Source organism: Hipposideros armiger, unplaced genomic scaffold (genome assembly GCF_001890085.2).
Source record: "Hipposideros armiger isolate ML-2016 unplaced genomic scaffold, ASM189008v1 scaffold_282, whole genome shotgun sequence".
Lineage (NCBI taxonomy): Eukaryota > Metazoa > Chordata > Mammalia > Chiroptera > Hipposideridae > Hipposideros > Hipposideros armiger.
Genome location: NW_017731632.1, coordinates 2,128,413 through 2,141,222, shown reverse-complemented (window position 1 = coordinate 2,141,222; position 12,810 = coordinate 2,128,413).

Here is a 12,810-nt window from a genome sequence, read left to right as displayed (position 1 = left end):
CTCTGGCGAAGTCATCGCGTGGCGCAGAACGTGGGGCTAGACTGAGGTGCTAGAGACCTGGTCAGGGGTCATTGGTCAGTCGGGGTCAGTGGCCGGTCCAGAGTCAGTGGCGGGTGGAGGGCAGAGTGGCCACCCAGGGGCTCGGTGTGTGCCAGCCGCTCTGCCTCAGGCTATGCCTTCGTCGCTGTTTCCTTGAACTAGAACCTTCTCTCACTCTCCTCTCCTCCCCTTTGCCTTACCTCCCCAGAGCTCGCCCCCCCCTTTTTAAGAGATAATGACTTGATATCATTTGTAATTTTGTATATTGTAAATATTTCAAACAATAAAGACATCACTTTTTTTTAAAAAGATTTTATTGGGGAACTGGGGGATGGGAACAGTGCTGGGGAATTGGGGGAAGGGGAACAGACAAGTTGCTGTCCTTTTGTTCTTCAGTCTAGTTGTGGAGAATGTTGCTTCACTGGCCCAAGTTGGCACCATCATTGCGCTCTTCCTGGGCGAGGCAGATCAGTCGCCGGCTTCTGGACGGCTGCTCACGGCGGCTGCTGGCTGCTCACGCTGTCTGCTGGCTACACACGGTAGCCCATGGCAACCCACCGCAGCAGGGGCTGCAGCCTACGCCATCGCTGGCGACTCATGGGCAGCCCAGCTCCAGGTTGAGCCGTTATTCAGCATCTTAGCTGTGGAGGGCAGTGTCACTGGCCCTCATATGTGGGATCCGAACCAGGGACGTCTGGCGTCCCAAGCCAGCTCTTAACCATCGCGCCACTCGGCCGGCCCAAGACATCACATTTTTAAAAGAAAGTATTTTAAATTATCCCCACCTAGAAGCAACAATCGCTAACATTTGGTAAACAGTGTAAGGGGGGGGGTGCGTCCATCAGGACAACGACGCATCGCTCCTTTAATCCACAGTATATAATGTAATTTCCTAAATCTAACAGGAGAGAGAGATTGCAGGGAAACCGAAGACAGTGCTGCACTTTGGATAAATGTTTTTTGTTACAAGAAGTGTTAGTTCATAAAATATTCCTATAAAATTAAGAAAAACGATTACGAAAATGTTGAGACTGGAGTAATGTTGATTTTAAAAAATTATCCTTTTCTGTGTTAGTCCATAGCTGTGGACTCCCTGCTATGAAACGTGACAAAATTATCTCACATTCTTCTTTCTCCCACCTACCAAATTTTCTTCTAGAATTATCATCACAATTTATAACACATACATTTTGTTCTGTCATTTACACAACTGGTCAGTTTTGATCTGTAATGAATGATCATCGCTCACCCCCGTCCTGTACCCACTGCTTTTTCTTTATTTTCTTTCCTTGATTTACAGGACAATTTTAGTATCCATTAATTTGTGTGTGTGTGTGTGATGAGCATTTATTCCTACACAAGCAAAAGATGCTATTTCATTTACCTGGCTGGGCAGCCAGGTAAGGTGGCTGCCCCTCACCTGCAGGGGAGACCAGGTGTGTCAACAGCCAGCCACATCAGGTGAGCAATGTGTCCTCTGGCGGCAGCTGGGGGAGCGCGAGGTGTGTTGAAGAAGGTGCCCTTCAGCTGGAGACAGCTTGGGTTGTAAGACGAGGTGCTCAACCAATGAAATCAGTCTCTTCAGTGGGTCCTGGGCACCAGTGTTGCCAAAACTCTCCAGGTGATTCAACCCCACCAAGGTGAAAACCACCGGTCTAGGGAGAGAAGCCAGGTGTGGGGCTCTGTATATGTTTTAGGTCAGTAATTGAAACAGAATCCCGAGAAGAGGCTGGACTGGGAGAGGCCAAGTGGCCAAATGACGAGATCAGCCTCTTCTTCCTAATATGGATGGTTCTTTTGTCTCCATCTAACCCTCAAAGGCCTGGGTGTTATCTACTCCAGGAAGGGCTGCTCCGTCCCACCCCCAGCCCCAAGTCTTGACCCAGCAAAATCCACTCAAGCCCCTGCCTCCCCTTTGCCACTGGGGAGGCCTCCAGGCAGCCCAGCACTTCTAGAAAACCACCTTGTTTGGGCTCCCATGCTGGCCAAGGTCGCTGCCCAGGGCTGGCCCACATATCAACCGTGAAGCCCCTCTCTAGCATCAAGAAGGTGCAGGACTTTCTGAAGGTTCCTTGGCCTACATCTGTCCTTGGATTAAATCAGAGCATAGAGGGGGCAGCCCCCTGGGGTCACCGCCAGTTCTGGAGGCCAGCAGGCATGACACGTTGGGGTTCAGGAGAAAGCCGGGGCGCGTCCAAGCCCTCCTGGTGGCCCTGCTTCCTGGAGAGCGTCCATTAATTTTTTTCAGAAAGGATTCGTAGATGTGGACTTCGTAAATGTTTGCGTCTGGGTAACGTCTGGTGTGGAATGCTTGTGCACAGTGCCCCCTCGGGACTTGCAGACGTCGCTCTGCTGTCATCTGCGGTTGAGATCCATCTAAACCCTTATGAGTGACTCACTTCCGCTGGTTCTTTCTTTCCTCCTCTCTTCCCCTTTCCTTTCTTCCTTCCGTTTTCTCTTTATCGTTCTAGATTTTTTCATTCCCTTTCAAAGATTTTCTAGAACAGTGTTTTCTCCTCTTTGTTTTTTATTTACTGTCTAGTTTTGTGCTTTCCATTTTTCACATAGCTGGAATCGTACAGTAGGTAGCGTTTTCAGATTGGCTTCTGTCACCTAGTAATATGCGTTTAAGTTCTTCCACGTCTTTTCATGGCTTGAGAGCTCATTTCTTTTTAGTGCTGAGTAATAATCCAGCTGTCAGGATGGACCACAGTGTGTCTGTCCATCACCTAATGAGGGACACCCTGGTTGCTCCCAAGCGTTGGCGACCATGCGTAAAGCTGCTGTCCACACCTGTGACTGCCCAGGGACTCTCGTCAGGACAGCCCACGTGCCATTACAGGGCCCTTGGGACACGGTGCGGCTGCTCACAGGGACTGATGGAAGTGAAGGAAAGTCCTCATCTAGACTGTGCGAGACCCACAGGGCGCATGTCAGGAGGGGTGGGCTCAAGGAGGAAGCCGTGGGAAAGGAAGCCGGAGCTTTGGGCTCATTTGACCACACCACAGGGTTTTCATTGCTGTCAAAATTTGGGGGTGACATGGGCACACATCCGTGGAAAACACCGGTTAGTTGTCATTTTCTAGGAACTAGGAAAGAGAATGTAGTCATGGACCAACATACACCTCACCTGTGAGTAACATCTGTGATCTTAATTGAGTAGAATACTGATTCGAAACAAAGGCCAAAACTCCACTGGGAGGGTGGGGAGAGTGTCTGTGTGTTGAGTTGTGGCTGTAAAAACACTAACCGCAATCAATGTTCACTGGTAATAAATCAGTAATCACGTCCAAAGTGGAAATAACCATAATAGCAGTATAATCATTTTTCTATAAAAAAAGAGGTATATTGGGCCAGCTGAGTGGCGCATTGGTTAAGAGCTGGCTTGGGACGCCAGAGGGCCCCGGTTCGGATCCCACATATGAGGGCCAGTGACACTGCCCTCCACAGCTAAGATGCTGAACAACAGCTCAACCTGGAGCTGGGCTGCCGTGAGTCGCCGGCGACAGCGTAGGCTGCAGTCCCAGCTGCAGTGGGTTGCCGTAAGCTACCATGTGTAGCCAGCAGCCAGCTTGAGCGACTAGCAGCCGCAGTGAGCGGCGTCCAGAAGCCGCAACTGATCTGCCTCGCCCGGGAAGAGCGCAATGATGGTGCCAACTTGGGCCAGTGAAGCACCATCCTCCACAACTAGACTGAAGAACGAAAGGACAGCAACTTGTGTATTCCCCTTCCCCCAATTCCCTAGCGCTGTTCCCATCCCCCAATTCTAAAAAAAATGGAGGCACGTTACCAAAGAAAGCGGCTGCTTTCCGGGATGGAAATACAGAGTAGGAGGGTAAAACAATACAATTGACCTTTAAATTAGATGCATTATTAGCTTGATTTAAAATCAAAATATATATTAGTATAATTTACCACAGAAACAGATTATTCCAGAAAAAAAACATGATTATAATAATCAATGAAAAAAGACATTAATAGTGTTAAAAACAAATTCAGCTTAGTTAGTTTGGAGATCTGTTAGCATCATTAAAAGATTCATGAGGCCGGCCGAGTGGCACATTGGTTAAGAGCTGGCTTGGGATGCCAGCTCTAAGCAGCAGGGCCCTGGTTCGGATAACACTTGAGGGCCAGTGACACTGCCCTCTACAGCTAAGGTGGTGAACAACAGCTCGACCTGGAGCTGGGCTGCCATGAGTCGCTGGTGACAGTGTAGGCTGCCGTAGGCTGCCATGAGCTGCCATGAGCAGCTGTCCAGTGTCCGGCGAGTGGCTACCTCACCCTGGAAGAGTGCAATGATAATATCAACATGGGCCAGTGAAGCAACGTCCTCCACAGCTAGACTGAAGGACAAAAGGACAGGAACTTTTCTGTTCCCCTCCCCCAATTCCCAAATAAATGTTTAAAAAATTTTTTAAAAAAAGCATTTACAAAAAACGATTCATGAACTCAGCTGCAGCTCATCTAGCAAACAGAGGGCAAAAGAATTCTTAGCAAACTAAACATAGAAGGAGACTACCCTGATGTATTAAAAGGAATCTACCAAGATCCAGGCAAACTCCATGCTCAGTGACTTAGGTCAGAAACGAGAAGAGGAGGCCCGCCATCCCCAGTGGAGCTCAGGCTCATGCGGCAGATCTCGGTGAGAACGCTGACGACACAGGAAGCTTGCCGAGGGGTTGGGAAGCCAAAAGCAAAACTGTCAGCCACAGAAGACAATGGAAATACACAGATTATTAGAAGCGAAAAGACAGTTTTGCAAACTTGCTGAGCACAAAATCAGCATGCCAGTCCAGTAATAGCCTTTAAACCATCAACAAACACATAGAAGATGTAGTTCTTAGAAAGAGAACACTTAATAATAACTGCAAAAAATAAAACACATCTCATGGAAAATCTAACAAAAGTCGAGCAAGACATTTACAGAGAAAAGTATTAAACTTTATTGAAAAACATAAAAGAAGCCTAAATAAGTGGAGAGACAGACCTATCCTAAGGTGGAAGGACTCAGATGTATCAAGATGGCATTCTGCCCAAAGTAACATGCAAACCCAATGCGATTCCAGTCCGTCCTGGCACGGTTCTGCGAGGCCCGTGGCAGTCTCGTCTGAAACGCACATGGAAAAGCCAGGAGCACCACTTTGAAGAAGAAAGACGTGGAACATGTAGGAAAAAATGAAGAACATAGAAGAAAAATTGTAAATGTGGAATATCAGGATGTGAGATATAATGTTACAAACCCCTTAAAAAGAATAGATTTAATAAAGGAACTGTAAGAATTGGTTTAACATGATAAAAGAGTGCTAAAAAAATAGCTATCCATCCAGCACAGGGTAAAATGATAAAGTGGGTGGATGGATGGACAGAGGGAGGGAGAGATGTGGGTGACGGATAGCTATAGAGAGATGTACACACAGCTCACAGATGTAATAACAGGATGAAAACACGAGATCTCACCTCACATTGCAAACAAAGGTAAGTTCCCAGGTGGATTAAAGACATGAACATAAAGGTTAAACTAAGACTTTTACAAGAAAAGAAAAACTGAAACACTGGGATAGGGAGGATTTCTTAAGCAAGACACAGGAAGACAAGCCATAATGGAAAAGATTAATAAACGTGATTTAGTTTTTGACAAATGGCCACAAACAAATGAAAACCAACTACACTCTGGGATAAAGCATTTGCAAGCCCCAGAGGGGTACCGAGCGTATGTGTCCTGGAATGCTGGAAAGCAGCAGTAAGTGAAAAACAAGTGATTTTTTTTTTAACTAGAGAAGAACACAGAAGACACTGGACAACCAGTACAGACATTTCGCTAGTAGTGGTGGAAATGCAAGCCAGAACAATGTGACACCATTTCACAGCAATCCCCAAGAAGACAAGGTGCGGGTGCTGAGGGAGGTGGTGGACCCGTGGGGCCTGCAGAAAGTCTCGCCTGTAAGCAAGAAGACCCAGAGAGGACTTTGGTTGGGACACTGATTATAATGACAGAAAAGGAAATAACCTAAGAGGGCCTCGGGCATAAGCTGTGGTTTACCTACCCACTGGGATGCCCGTCGGTTAGCACCACAAACAAATCCCAAAACACAGTGTTGAGAGCAAGAGGGCACGCTGCGTAAAGATGACGTGCAGCTTGGCACCATTGTGACGCTTGGAAACGTGCAAGGCAGCTCTCCGGTGTGCACGGACGCGCTCTTTTGTGGCAATAGCACAAAACCTCTCTGGGGATGAATGACCCACAACCAACTGGAGGCAGAGGGGGAAGTTCTGCAGCCCCCGTGACACTTTATATATTTAACAGTAGAAGAGAAATGTGGACCAATATGGGAAATAACAGTTTAAACTTAAAATGTTTCACCTTTGGTGGCGCTGCAGACTGAGTCTCAGTGGTGGGTACCTGAGTGTTACGTTCTACGCAGCGCTTTACGTTTCACGTGTTTCCTGGTCAAAATAAAAGAAGTTTGTGGGAAAGGGGCTGTTCCAGGTGGGACCACTCACCACACAGCTGCTGTGCGTTTCAAACCCTACTGGTACCCATCCGATGTGCGCTCCGGTTCTCCCCGGAGCAGCACGGCCCTCACTGGGCAACGAGCTCCTGGGACAGGCAGGTGGGCCTGGTTGGGGGGGATTGTGGGGCACAGGCGGGCAAGAGGTGAGGGAGGGAGGGTCACCTGTGCGACTCCAGGCGGCAGATAAGCCTCAATTGGTGAAATGAAGTCATACATTTAGGAAAACATGGGCGATTTAAACTTGAAAGGCAGAGGGACAGGTGTGGGGAGCCCTGCAGCTCAGGGGCCTGCACAGCAGACACTGACCTGCAGGTGAACTTGAGGGAGGCTCCCAGCAAAGGCAATGGACCAACCAGTTGGGTCAGGACAAGGGGATAGGAACTGTGTCCAAGGCTGGGAGGTGGCAGAGCAGCACGAAGAAAGCTCCTACAAGGAGCGAGATGGAGGCCCTGTGTCTGTGCTGAGGTGGCAGGAACCTGTCACAGGGAGATGGCCCTTTCAGAGCAGCCTGGGCGCTGAGCTCCTGGTCCTTCAGCCTTTTGACCTCGCTCTCCCAGCTGCAAATGGAGACCCTCTCCCCCTGCACCCTGAGGCCATTTCTGCTCCAACCCGCCATGGAGATAAAAGTGACGGGAGCCAGTATGGATTTGCACAATAATTCATTTATGGCTGTCACCTGAGAATAGTTGCAAATAAGCCAAATGTTACTTATTTTCATAAAGCTTTTTTCCTTAGTCAATTAATTGTAATACTTGAGCTTTGTTTAGAATATTCATCTGACAGGTCTGTTCAGGTCCGGGAACACTCGTGGTCTGACAAAGGCTCCACCGACTTCATTCTGCGTGACCCGGTCCAGGTAAGGGGTGCCATCCCCTGAGGTCCTCGGTAGCTGACCCCATGCAGGTCGAAGGGGCAAACCAGGAGCCTCGACCGAGTTCTGTACTGTGTTCAGTATCATCCTCCAAAGTCCTGTGCACCCAGAACATGGCCTCATTTGGAACTGGGGTCTTTGTAGATCATATTGGATTGCGGTCGACCTACGTTTAGTGACAGTGTCCTCATAAGAGGCAGGACACACAGACATAGGACAAGGCCATGTGAAGGCGGAGGTTGGAAGGAGGGGTCTTCAAGCTGAGGAACACCAAGCATTGCCAGTGGCCACAAGAAGACTGGTGAGCAAGGAATGGGTTTTCCCTCAGCTTCCAGAAGGAATCAACCCTGGGGACTCCGTGACTTCAGATTTCTAGCCCCCAGAAAAGTGAGAGACAAAATATTTGCTTTTCAGTTCTAAGCCACCCAGTTTGTAGTGCTTTGTGTTAGCAGCCACAGGAAACTATATGAGCTCCTAAAATGTCCAGACCCCCGAGGTGGTCCAGACCTCAGAGGTGGTCCAAGCCCCTAAAATGTCCAGACCCCCGAGGTGGTCCAGACCTCAGAGGTGGTCCAAGCCCCTAAAATGTCCAGACCCCCGAGGTGGTCCAGACCTCAGAGGTGGTCCAAGCCCCTAAAATGTCCAGACCCCCGAGGTGGTCCAGATCCCAGAGGTGGACCAAGCCCCTAAAATGTCCAGGCTCCCGAGGTGGTCCAAGCCGACGAGGTGGTCAAAGGGATCGTTTTGTGGAATGTGTTGTGCTTTAACATACATTTCATTGATCCTAAAGTGACAGGGTTTTGGATGACATTCTGTTGAGGTTCAGTGGAGGAGAGAAAGGCAAAATAAAGATCAGGATTCTCTAGAGCAAAGTCGCATGTGTTAGCCGACTCCCTCTGAATGGGGAGCTGGTTCATGACACAGCACTGATGGGGACCGCTGGGCTTTCTCCAGGAAATCCTCCAGGAAAGTTGCACTGGGGACATCCTGATGTATGCGTACCCTTTCCCTAGATTAAACTTTACTTTTCCATTTTGTTGGTATTTTGTTCCTGTCAATTACTGTGCTGAAAAGTAGCAAATTGAGAAAAACATGAGATTGGGGCTGGCTGAGTGGCACATTGGTTAAGAGCTGGCTTGGGATGCCAGAGGGCCCTGGTTCGGATCCCACACATGAGGGCCAGTGACGCTGCGCCCTCTACAGCTAAGATGCTGAACAACAGCTCAACCTGGAGCTGGGCTGCCATGAGTCTCCGGAGACCGCGTAGGCTGCAGCCCCTGCTGCAGTGGACTGCCGTAAGCTACCAATTCCCCTCTCCCAATTCCCCAATAAAATCTTTTAAAAAAAGAAAAACATGAGATTATTTTGGATGTAAGTCAATTGACATTAGGCTTCTCTGTCTCACTTAAAAAAATAGGTACACAGATATATACAGTTTATGTGCTAGAATTCATATTCCAGAATTCATTTTTTTGCAAGTCTCTGTCATTCATTAATTATCTTGGGAGAAAACAGTGCTTTGGGGCAACCTTGAGGGCATTGCAGGACAGTGTGGCACATGGAAGCCCTTGTACAGATGGGAGCTTGGCCCGAAGGTGACCCAAAGCGTCAGCACCGACCAAGCGCAATGTCTATGCAACATGGACCCACCAGGGTTCTAGGAACTCAGCCTGGCCCCCACCACTCACCCCAACCCCAGTGCAGCTCCACTGTGGTTTGCTGCGCTGCCATCAGGTGAGGGGGTACCCCACCAGCCTGGCCCACCTGGATGTGACAGAGTGGGCCTACATGCAGCTCAGCACCCCCAAGGTACCCTCCAGAACACGGTCCCTATGTGCATATCCTGTGACGCGCCAAGGGGGTGGGGCGCCCCATCCCACAGCAAGGCCACTGCACCCTGGACCAGCTCTACCTGGATCCTGGATGCCCCAGGCGAGGCTGCTGGCCTGGCCCTCAGACACTGTCCAAGAGGCCATGTGTGTACACACACACGTGTGTATGAGTGTGTACTGGGCACGTGTCCACACGTGTGCTTTTGTGTGCACTCCCGTGTGCATGTGTGTGCATGCTTCTGTGTCTGTGTGCGTGTTCGAGGCTTCTACCTGTACCATCTCATGACACCAGTCAGGAGTAAATACTTTAATTACCATCAGTTTGGTCTTCACCAGAAAAACTCTGATTTTTTAAATTAAATGATTGTTTAATTGAATTTCAGTCAGAAATTCAGTTGTGTGGTTCAGATTTGTGTTGCCAAGGGCAGCGCCCCCTCTAAGGAAAGACATGAAAACCCAGGTACCTGAGACCCTGCGAGTGGCGGTTTCTCTCAGAGAGTGTGGCTTGTTTGACGGTTCTATCATTTGTTATCTTAGTCACATTATTCTCTTAAAAGTAAACAACCTTTAGACTTAACATAATAACTTACAAACTCAGCACTAAGCCCCTTAAAATCACTGAAATGTGTTTAATTTTGGTATTTCATCATAATGATAAACTCTTGGTCTGGCTTCCACAAGACCAAGAGTTATTTATTCTGAGAAGCAGAATAAGACCCGTTTTCAAAAAGGTCTGAGAACGGGCATTATTTTCCAAGGTGTACACAAAGTTAGTTATGAACAATGAACTTAAACTTTCAAAAAGCAGAATGAACGGGAATAAAAAGTGCAGCCATGAGTCAGACAACCTTCCAGGAATTTGGAGCTGCCACAAAGAAGCTGACCCTCACTAGCCGGGGCTCGAAGCTTTGCAACTCCCCAGTTGGTTCCCTGAGTTCTGGTCTTCGGAACAATTTCAGCTTTGGGGTATTTGGGACTTCGTTTCCTGTAGTAAACTTAAAAAATATAAAACTCTGGCATCTCCCATCATTGCATCAGCCTGTGTAAAATGAATTGAGAGTATTAATGAATTTAGAAACACTCGCATCTTTAAAAATGCCCCCTAGTTTTCTGGTCACACAGAAGCTGACTAGGGGAGAAGCGTGTGTGCACCCTGGATGCCTGGAAGTGACGCTCCTGGCGGCCCCGTCCACTCTGCCTTCTGTCCTATCACAAGAAAGTCTGAAACTTTAGAGAGGTCACTGACTTGGATGGCAAACTTGGAGACTCCTAAGGGCAGCTACCATTTCAGCTGTATAAACGGTGTGAAAGGAAACAGCGCAGGAAACGCGAAGAGTCCGGGGAGGTCTGCAGCTTCAGGCCATGCTGCCCGCGTTTCTGCGGCCAGGCGGATCCCGCCCAGCAGCCTCCTGCGGGGGCCCGCGGTGCGCCCCGTCGCCCCATCGGGCACAGGCTGCCCTGTCCGCCTCCACGTTGCAGCTCTGGGAGGCCTCTGCCCCAGGGCGGGGAGCAGCCCTGCTGGGGAACAGGAGTGCCTGCAACGCCTTAGGATCTGATGCAGGTAGATGGGAAAAGTGCTTTAGAAGGTACTTGCTGCCATTTCTCTTTCCTGCTTCAGTTTGATGGGCAGGGGGCCGGGGGTGTGGGGGAAGGCGAGGGGCGGGGCTGTAAGAGCCAGTGGTGGGACTAGCTGGGCTATGCCCTCAGCCTGGCTGAGTCCAGAGGCCAAGTACAGCACGCATCTGAGGAGGCCTGTGGATGAGAACCTAGTAAGCTGGCCACAAATGATCCTTGTCCCCAGGCGGCATCCACATGACAAGGAGAAGACCCTGGCTCATTGCCTCTTTGACCAGGTCCCCAGTTTCTCAGTACTTGAGCATGGGGGTGGGGTGGGGAGGGTGTTTGCCACCTCCACATGTCAACCACTGAATGGTGACAGGTCTCCACTCCTCTGGCAGCCCAGTCAGGTCCCAGATGGGATGGGTCCTTGGTCACCCGGGTACAGGGGACACTGGCTTTGACTAGGGCACCCAGGAGCTGAGGAGAGGCCTCACCCCAGAGCCTGCACTTGGAAACCCCACCTCCATCCCTCAACCTGGGTACTTTTTCCCAATTAGAAGTGGACCCCAAACAATGTAAGTATATTGCACATTGTTTCTTTTGCTTTTCTCACGTTAAGTGTTTGTGCTGCGCTTACCCCTGGCAGAGCACTGGGTGTGTCCCCATCTCTGAAGGAGTTCAGAACCAGCAGGGTACCTGCTTGCCAGGATCCCAGCACACAGGCAGGATCGCCTTTCCAGAAACTGAGGCTGCCTGGCTCCCAGCCAGCCCACCAGACTAGATGGAAACTTCACCATCCTGTGGAACGCATTTCATAGCGTGTGTGCAAATATGCACACACATACCCGAATGATTTAAAAGTACAACCTTCACATCCATCAACGGGTACATTTTAAATGAAATGCTATATTAAAAATTATCAGATTAATGAATTCATCAACAGGAAAATAACGTTTGCCAGGAAAACTATGACTGATTTTCCAAAACAGGATTGGGTTGTTCATATGTATTAACCAAAAATACACGCAGCTTCACGGTAGAAACCTTGTCACCGTTTCCAAAAAAAGAAATGTATGGGACCCGGTACCCATAGCGTTGGCTCCAGAGAGAGTCTGGATTTCGTCAACCTGCCAGCTGTGTACAATTGCTGGGACGCAACATCTGCCTGACCAAATTCCACCATTTCCTCCCAACATGATTTATGGGTAGACACCCTCCAATTCGATGAATATCTCCAATAACATAGCAATTAATTTAATAAAGAAACTCACCAACTTTAAATTGCAATAAATTTACCAAACATTTCACTGTTTATGGAGAGCTTTACAGTAAGAAAGTACCAACAAAAGCAGGCACATCCGTGTACAAAGTGTTCTGTTGGGCACTTCTCGCGTCTTTCATTCCGGAAGTCCTCGGCGTGGTCCTGTCCTCAGCGAGCGAGCGGTCTTCCTCCCGCGGAGTCGCCCGCTCGGTGAGCTCTCAGCGGGGACCTGGGAGCCTGGCCCCAGGGGTCGGACTTGCCACAGAGAAGTGCGGTGGGGGCGAGCTAACCCCAAGACATTTATTGTAAACTTTAAAATGGAATCCGGATACGAACAGACACAGGAAAGAAGACAAACCGCCCAGACACAGAAATGGTAACACCGGAGGCCCAGTCTCGGGAGCGAGCCCTCGGAGGCGGGCGCGGCGCGGCCGGCCGGAGTGGGGGGGACTCAGCAGGCCCGGCTCGGCTCCCAGGGGCGCGCCGCGTCGCAGGGAGGCCGGCAGCAGTAGGGGTAGGAGGCGTTGAGGTCCGGGTCCGAGGGCGCGTAGCCCGGCAGCTCCACGGACGGGTGCCCCCCGCAGCACACCTCCACGCCCGCCTCGTCGAACGCGTGGAAGGCGCCCACGTTGATGTACGAGACGGCGTGGTGCGCCGCGAGGCCCGCGCAGTCCCCCGGGGCGGCCAAGTCCGAGTCCTCCGGGGACAGGATGGAAGCCTCGCTCGGGCGCGGCT